General features: G+C 43.1%; 1 non-coding gene across 1 annotated transcript; it reads left to right on the top strand.

The window, feature by feature from the left end:
• The first annotated feature begins 8,299 nt into the window (after positions 1-8,299).
• On the top strand, positions 8,300-8,381 carry trnas-gcu (transfer RNA serine (anticodon GCU)). Its single transcript has one exon. It is a non-coding gene; the product is annotated as a tRNA-Ser (tRNA).
• Positions 8,382-9,499: the final 1,118 nt, after the last annotated feature.

The following is a 9,499-nucleotide window of genomic DNA, read 5'->3' as shown; positions in this document are numbered from 1 at the left end:
GAACGGAACTGAGTCCATTTAATACTCACTGATCTCCGCACGAAAAACCCAGCAAAAAGACTCGTCCTTATTCCTATCTGAACGCTCTGTTCTGCACAACAGCAAAACAATTTGTTCTGACTTTCCCAGATTCACGAACAACATTCAATCTACCCAAAGAGATAAATCTAATTCCTTTAGAACAGTTTAATGGGCTGTGGGAGTTTGCAAGAAACGAGTTTAACAGCCTTTCCAAGAATGGTATATAGTGGAGGGTCAAAGATTTGAAAAATGTCATCATGCTAAAACATTACCTCTGTTTCTCGATCCACAGATGGATAATCGCCTGTGGAATATGGACAGCTTTCCTGCTGATAATTGACACATTTCCCAAATACAGTATAATCCCACAAATCAGAAACTGGAGGTTTACAATAAATGCTGCTTTATTAGAGGTTATTTTTCAAATTCACTTCAGTCTGTTGCACCAATGATCCCTGATCAACATCAGGAAAAGCAGCTTCAGATAATAATTGAAATTACAGCTGCAGCATTTTACACGATGTTAAGTGATGATGAATTGTTCCACGGGAGCAGCAGAGCGCCAACCTGTAACGTGCGCTATTCGTACCTCTGGGACCTTCGACCAACCTGTTCTAGTTTTGTTGCAATCCTGAAATTAAAGTTAAGGCAGAGGAGGAGCAACTGACCTGTGACTATTGGAACACCAGGCTCAGGAAGGGGACAGGGAAAAATGTTTTGCAAATTTGATTTGATTGAAAGCTGCATTTCCGTGGGTCACTTCCCTGTTTACAGACAATGTTACATTATCACTGTCACAGGGCTTTGCATTCGGTTGGCTTCAGTTCGGCAGAGAATTTGATTCAAAGACACTTCACTAACTTCCTTCTGAGGTTTATACAGACAACATGAAACATACTGCACTTATCATCAATCTTCACCATTCTTACATCTGAGGACGTTGCACAGTTTTCATGAATACTAAACATATAAGGATGTTAAACATAAGTAAATTGTATTTCAGTTTAAATTGTAATATGATAAGAATGCATAATAAGATACAAAATCACTTAAATTCATGTTTATTAATGTGGCCAGAACTCTAGCCCAGCAATCGGGAAATATGTCCCTGAATCCCCAATATCAAATGGGCAGCACAAAAATGCACTTACTGGAATTTTACTGAGGGAAGAGAGTCCACAGCCCATTTCTGTCTTTCCCACCAGCTCAGCACCTTTCTCTCTCTCTTAAATAAATGATATTTGGAGGAAGTTCACAATCAAAGTTGCTAAGTTCCAGCGGTGCTCTTGCACCTGTCTGTGCCCGTGAGAGGAAGCTTCAGAACATATCCGCACTTACATCCTCTCATAATGCCTGCAAGTGGAGGGAAATGGCTGAATACTCTGCCAATAGAGACAGCTCAGTCCCCGAGGATGGGATAAACAGCACTGTCCCGCGTGGGGACATTCTGCAGATCAGACACAGTCCACTTTATCATTCAGATCATACCAGAGTGAGAACGCTCGAGAAGGCCAATCGGTCACTCGTACCTGTGCCAACTCGGGAGTTGCAAAAGATTGGTGAAAGTGGAAAGTGGATTTGGTCACGTTTCAAGTGTTTCCGTGAAGCAGGAAGCAGAAATGGGATAATATGAAACGAGTTTAACAGTGAAGCGGTTGAGATCTGACTAAAGGAGCAGCAAATAAGTTGTACAGCGCAGAGGAGAGCTTTGAAGTATTGAATTCTGGCTAATGGGACGATCATTGTTTTACGAGGCCACGCTGCTACAGAAGAAACTATGTCAGTGTCTCTTAACATTGTGATGTCACAGGTAGATATCGCCGTTATACTGCAGGAAATTCCTTTTTTCAAACGTGAGAGCAGTCCATATGTAAAGGTGTAGCTTATATATCGAATCCTTTTACATATATAATTCCACTGCACCTCAGTGTGTTGTATTGTCTCCTTTCCACTTTACCTGTCATTGTGCCTGCACTGAAGTTGATTTTCTCTTTCTGCGTGTCTTTTACAGTCTGGGTGATGTGGGACAGTTGTACTGACCCATCTTCTGACAGAATGTTCCACTTCACTTCAGCCCGCCCTAACTTCGCTCTCTGATACCATTCCCGTTGTTTAGATGTTAAGCGCTCGTCTCAGATCCAGCCTGCCCTCACCCAAAATAAATGGAAAACTCAGTCACACTGTGATCACTGCAATCGAGGGATATATTCACTCTAAGGTCATTGATAATTCCAAGGATAAAGTTCGGACTGCAGATGCTGGAGATCAGAGTTGGTAGTGTGATGCTGGAAAAGCACAGCAGATCAGGTAGCATCCGAGGAGCAGAAGAATTCAGGTTTCAGGCTTAAGCCCTTCATCTGGAATAAAGCTTGTGAGTCGGGCTGAGAGATAAATGGAAATGGTGTGGGGTTGAGGGGAAATAGCTGGAAAGCAATAGATGGATGAATAGGAGGGAGAAGAAAATAGGTCAGAAATAGCAGTGATGGAATGGGTCGAGAGGGCGTTGGCGATTTGAAGGCTTGTGCTTGGGGGAGGGGAAATGAGGTAACTGTTCAAATTCACATTTATCCCGTGTGGTGTTAGGGTCCCATGCCGGAATGTGTGGCGTCCCTCCTCCAGGCGTTGGATGCTAATGGTTTGGCAGTGGAGGAGGTCCAGGACCTGTATGTCTTTGATGGGGTAGGAGGGGGAGTTGAAGTGTTCAACCACGGGATGGTGAAGTTGGTGGGTGCGGGTGTCCCAGAGATGTTCTCTGAAATGATCTACATGAAGGTTTCCTGTCTCCCTGATGTAGAGGAGACCACCCTGGGTGCAACGGATTCAGTAGATGACATTGGTAGCTGTACAGGTGAATTTCTACTGGATGTGGAATGATCCATTCGGGCCTTGGCTGAGGTGAGGGGAGTGGTGTGGGTGCTAGTTTCACCCGTCCTTTGGTGGCAGTGAAAGGTGCCAGGAGAGGGTTGTGGGCTGGTGGGGGGATGTGTGGACCTGAAGAGGAGGTCATGGAGGGAATGGTATTTACAGAATGTTGGCAGGGCTGGGCAGCGAAATATATCTCTGATGGTGGTGTCTGTTTGGAGGTGGCATCAGTGGCAGAATATGATGCGTTTATGTGGAGTTTGATGGGGTATAAGGTGAGCACCAGGTGGTTCTGTCCTTGTTGCGTTGAGAGGCGTGGCTTCAAGGGTGGTGGTGTGTGAAATGGATGTGATGAACTTGAGGGCGCTGTCAACCACGTGGGAAAGCAAGGTGTGATCGTGGAAGAAGGAGACCAACTGGCTCTTTCTGAGGTGTAATTGGTCATCCTGGGAACAGATGTGCTGGAGGTGGATGAATTGGGACTAAAGAATGGCGTTCTTACATGAGATAGGGTTGGAGGAGATGTAGTCTAGATACATGTGGGAGTCGGTGGGCTTGTAGTCTATGTCTGTAAATAGTCAGTCGCCAGAGTCGGTGATGGAGAGGTCCAGGAAGGTGAGGGAAGTTGCCAAGATGATCCGGATAAATTTGAGGTCGGAGTGGAAGGTGTTGGCAAAGTTGTTGAGCAATTCAACCACCTCGTTGGAGCACCACGTGGCCCCAAACATTCATCAACGTAGCGGAGGAACAGGTGGAGGATGGTGCCTGTGTAATTGCGAAAGATGGACAGTTCCGTGTATCTGACAAACAGACAGGCATAGCTAGGTCCTATGCGGGTGCCCATCGCTACCAGTTTTGATGGAGGAAGTAGGGGAATTGGAAAGAGAAGTTGTTGATTGTGAGGACCAGTTCAGCCAGGTGGATGAGGATGTCGGTGGAAAGGTACTGGTTGGGATGGTGTGAGATTAAGATATGGAAGGCTTGTAGACTTCTGTCATGGCAGATGGATTTGTACAGGAACTGGATATCAATGGTGAAGATGATGCGTTGAGGGCCGGGAAAACGAAATTCTTGGAGGAGGTGAAGTGCATGGGGGTGTCACGAATGTAAGTGGGCATTTCCTGAACTGGGGAGAGAGGATTGTGTCGAGGTAGGAAGAGATAATTCGGATGGGACATGCTCAGGATGAGACAATAGGTCGACTGGGGCAGTCAGGTTTGTGAATCTTAGGAAGGAGGTAGAATCGGGGAGTGCGTGGTTCACGGACAATGAGGTTGAACGTTGTGGTTGGGAGATGCCCAGAGGTGATGAGATTGTGGATGGTCTGGGAGATGATGGTTTGGTGAGGGGAGGAGAGTTTGTGATCGTGGTTTGTAGGAGGAGGTGCCTGCGAGTTGGCACCTGGCTTCAGCTTTGTTCCTCTTCCCGACTCACAAGCCTAATTCCTGATGAATGGCTTATGCCTAAATCATTCATTCTCCTGCTCCTCGGATGTTGCCTGACCTGCTGTGCTTTTCCAGTACAACACTCTCCACTCATTCATTATTACTGTCTCATTTCACACTACCAGGTCCATGCTGTCTGTTTGATTCTACTGAGCACTGTTCTCATGAACTGCGACAAAATCTGCCAATCTAAAACAAAAACAGAAATTGCAGTAAAATCACAGGTGTGCTGGCAGCATCTGTGCAGATGAATCACAGTTAACGTTTCACATCCATTGGGTCCGTCTCTACACAGATCCTGCCAGACGTCCTGAAATGTTGCAGCAACGTCTGTTTTTGTTTGATTTTCAACATCAGCAATTTTTTTTTCATTTTTGTTTTCTTATTTACTGCAAATATTATTTGGCTAAAGATTACGTTAAATGTTTTAAATATGACTGTGATAGAACGGCCAGATTCCACCAGGCGGCTTCTTTTATTTGGTTCACGTGACGAATGCCTTTATACTTGGTCACCGCGCCCTACAGGGGCACTGCATATAAATTGACAAAATTGTGGCATTCTCTTGGATTGGTAATCAGGAGCGAGATTGATTGAAATTATTGAAAACTTAAGATAAACTGATAAAATACGGGATATAAAACGGGAAACTAAAAGGGAAAGAGAGAACAGCGAATGATAATTTCTTGACAAAACTGAAATATAATTGCTCAAGATAAAGAAAGTGCCTTCATCTGCAAACATACCATAATATGAAATGTAATTTTTGGGACAACCAATTCCAACAGATTGCAAAATCTTAGTTTTAAAGTCTTGCTGCAACTGTTTTGGTTTTAATGAATGCACACATGAGACTCAGTGCTGTAATGGTCTCCTAAAATGGAAAAGGAAATCCTTGCCTTCGAGGATACTTGGGGAATGTTCACTGATTCATCCCAGTCATGCCAGGACTGTCGTCTGGATGCGTCTGAGTAAAATCTTTCACTGTTCCATGGAGTTTCGAATGAGTGGTGAAGGGAATGTCTCCATTCACAAATTAATCATTCAGTAGAATTCATTACAGGGACCCATGAAATGATGAACAAATTGAACAAGAACATGGACATACGACACACAATAGCTACGACCATTACTCTGTGAAAACTGTTGATTTCAGATCCACGGTCGCCTTTGGTGATGGCATTTACTGTCCAGAACCAGTCTGCACAGGAATGACGGGAGACACACTATGAAGTATTTGAACTTCAGTCGCCTTTAGAAATAGCTGAGACTGACTCCGGACACGGGGATTTAGAGATGTTGGCCTTACAAACCTTTCAGACATTCTGAGGGAGAATAAAGGAAGTGATAGAAAATTTTCGTCTCCATGGAGACGATGTTCATGAACTGGATAGATAGTAACTTACCTTATTGGAGTTTATAAATAGAGGCGTCATATTTAAAAAGCAAAGAGTTCATAGTGTAACTGCAAAATATTTTGGTCATACTGAGTGGGAACATTGTGTGCAATCCTTGTCCTCATTATCCACCAAAAACATGTCAAGAAGTTAGAAAGGGCACAGACACTGTTTCCTGGATTGCAAGATATTACAAAGCTAAGTGACGTTGTTTTCTGAGACATAAAATTATCAGAAAGGATATAAACGGGATTAAAGAAAAAATGAAGGAGTTTATTCACGAGATTTGGAAATGCTGGAGCAGAAACACGCAAGTTTGATGTAAACAAATGAGATTTTCACATAACGCGAGGTTTGAATGAATAAATTGGGGACATTCCCTCTTTCCAGTGAATCAATAACTTTCGTTAGAGCTTGAAAACCATTAGTGAATGATTAAGAAAAGTTTGGATGAGAGTTTCTTCCACTCAATAGAGTTATTTAAATCGTGAACGACTTTCCAGAAATAAAACGTAGAAGCTGACTTCAGAGTGTTTTAAAAGATACACTAACAAACGTACAAGGAGAGAATTTATCATTGAGTGAAAGTCAGTGTGATTGCGTAACAATTTCGAATTTGTTCACTTCAGATACAAAGATATTTCATGAACACGTACAACTGAATATGACTGAGTATAACAAGTTCATGGATTGGTAAGGTGTGGCGTATTATTCAAGGTGAAACTCTGTAAATGGAGCTGATGTCGTAAAATAACTGCAGACAGAAGTTATATCCTAATGAGTAGGAATTGAATCGTCACTTGGAGACGCAACACCTACTTTAAAGATTTGACCACATTCACATGATGTTATGTACATTTCGTACATTCTTAACTCCATTCAAGAAATCCACCAAGAAGACTCTGTCCTTTTGTATTGTTAACCCTCTGTACTTCTCTGCAGCACGCCATTCAAGATGAAATATGCTCAGACCAAAATTCAGTTCAATACAATATTCAAACGGTCCGATGTGATTTCTGTTTTTATTATTGCAATAACGTTTGTGAGTTTGCAAAAAACTGTGTAACATGAAACCAGTTCAACATCTATTTTCCCGGAATTTAACGCAGTGCACTTGGGAAACGTTATCCATCTGCTGAAAAATCACCTTCGGCTCTCTCTCCACACATGTCTGTTCACGTTTTAGGTACTTGCAGGATGTTTGTTGATCAAAAAGTCATTATCCAGAAAAGGTCGTTTCTCAATCCACAAACACGGGTATTTTCCCATCAACTTGGCTTTGCTCAATATCACCTTCTGTCTGTATCCCTCAAGCCGACGATAAATTGAAGTTGCTCCATTTAAGGCTCAAAATTAAAACTTCGGCACAGCACACCCCACTATACTGGAACAGAGGTACCGTGCATTGGTCACCTTCAGCACAGGAGCAACACATTAATGCTTACCTGCACATTCCTGGTTTTACCTTAACGTTTGGGAAACCCACTTTCTCTGATTCCATGGCTAGTAACGGGGATTATATGATCATCTTCACCAGTGGTTCTGTCCCCGTGTGAGGAAAGTGGTGAGGTCCTCATTGTAAAGATGGGTAGATTGATGAAATGTACAATTTCATCTTTTGCCTTCACTAACCCATAAGCTTTTTATTTTGTTTTGCATCTGTAGAAATCTTAAAATCTTCATCTTGAACAGACTCAATGACAGATCTCCATTGTGTCTCTGGCATCGAATTTCATAGTGTAAACTCCCTCTGAATCCTTCCACCGCAGTCCGCTGTTTGGGAAGTGTTCCTGTTGTGGGATATGCACATCCCCGTCTGTCACCTTCTGCTCCCTGCATGCGCTCTGGCACTGCACTCATTTTCCTTCTGACACTTGCTCACTGTGTTGCTGTGATCATACAGTGACTTGGTGTCGCACGGCCCAGGAAAATGATACAGATCATGGTTTTTGCATTGTTGAGTTCAATTGTCATTTTAGCCTTATTTTGGATTTTGAAATTATCTGTCCTGTACACAAGTGAGTGTCAAAAACATCTGAGCGGAAGTTAGGTGTTCCGAATAATGACATTGAGCACTATGCACTCTCCTCCAGTCTGGAAAACAATTCCTCACAGGCAATTTAATAGACAATAGACAGCAGGTGCAGGAGTATGCCATTCTGCCCTTCGAGCCAGCACCACCATTCATTATGATCATGGCTGAACATCCTCAATCTGTATCCTGTTCCTGCCTTATCCCCATAATCCTTGACTCCACGATCCTTCAGAGTTCTATCCAACTCTTTATTGAAAGAAAACCTCCTGCTGTCTCGGGTTCTTCATTCCGTTGACTTCAAATCTTCACAGAATTCAACAGACCTTGTTACATATTCATTTCCTCACATTTGTTCAGATCATTATGTGCATAGTGTGACAGTGGGAGTGCACTTGCCCCACAACCCAGGGGTCAGACCATAGTCTTGGAACCGTACTGTGTTATTTCTCATTTCACCAACACCAGAGAGAAATATCTGCTGCTCTGCATGATTTACGAAATTCAATTATTCATAAGGTCATAGCTTTTGGTGCATCTGTGACGAGGTGGCCGAGAGGTTAAGGCGATGGACTGCTAATCCATTGTGCTCTGCACGCGTGGGTTCGCGTCCCACTCTCGTCGCTGTCATGAATGGCTTTCAATGGTGCTGTTTTCAGATGATCACAGCTGTTGTATGAAAACTGGGTTTCTAATAGTCATTTTATCTGCATTGACGCTATGACAAAAATCTCAAAGAATAGTTTGAGCCTGTTGACTAAACTACATTGCAATGTCGGTTGCATTGGGATAATGAAAAGGAGCGCGATTTTCTTTTTCAAGTCAAGTTGCTGTGAACATTTTTTCGTATGAAAGACATCCAGGAAAATCAAATACCGAGAGCTGCGAAGTGCATGTTATGCAAAGGGATCTTAATGAATGTTTTGTCAGATGAAATCTGGAGGAGGTTGAGTCGAAGTAATTCATCCTGGTGAGAAGAGCACAGCGAGACAGCACAAAATAATGGAGATATTTCAAAATGGGCAGGGCGTGGGTTTAGGGGCACTGAGAACTGGCTGTAAATGCATAGTGGAGAATTGCCGCTGTGGGTGCCGTGCATGGGCACGGAGAGACTTACACATTGGTCTCGCCCTCGCCCCTTGCTCTCACCATTGATGAATGCTGGACATAAGGCACAGATAAACACAAGATGTGGGAAGCAAGTTCCCTCTCGTTATGCACACACTGGATGCATCACATTGAACTATGAACAACTGGAGAAATCAGCATGTTACCTATAGGGAGTGAAACTAAACTGTGGATCAATAACCGCAGATTCATGCAACATAAACATGAAAAATGATTTAAAATGTAGGGTGTAGGGTTGCTCACTGAGCGGTAACTTTGATATCCAGACGTTTCATTACTTGGATAGGTAACATCATCATCAGTGGCGACATCCAATTGAAGCAAAGCTGTTGTCTCCTGCTTTCTATTTATATTTTTCTCCTCGATGGGGTTCCTGCGGTTTGTGGTGATGTCATTTCCTGTTCGTTTTCTGAGGGGTTGGTAGATGGCATCTAGATCTAAGTGTTTGTTTATGGCATTGTGGTTGAAGTGCCAGGCCTCTAGGAATTCTCTGGCATGTCTTTGCTTAGCCTGTTCCAGGATAGATGTGTTGTCCCAGTCGAAATAGTGGTATTTTTAATCCGTATATAGGGCTACGAAGGAGAGAAGGTCGTGTCTTTTTGTGGCTAGCTGGT

Source organism: Chiloscyllium punctatum, chromosome 24 (genome assembly GCF_047496795.1).
Source record: "Chiloscyllium punctatum isolate Juve2018m chromosome 24, sChiPun1.3, whole genome shotgun sequence".
NCBI classification, from domain to species: Eukaryota; Metazoa; Chordata; class Chondrichthyes; order Orectolobiformes; family Hemiscylliidae; genus Chiloscyllium; species Chiloscyllium punctatum.
The sequence above is the reverse complement of the archived record's forward strand: the minus strand, read 5'-3'. Positions and strand labels throughout refer to the sequence as shown.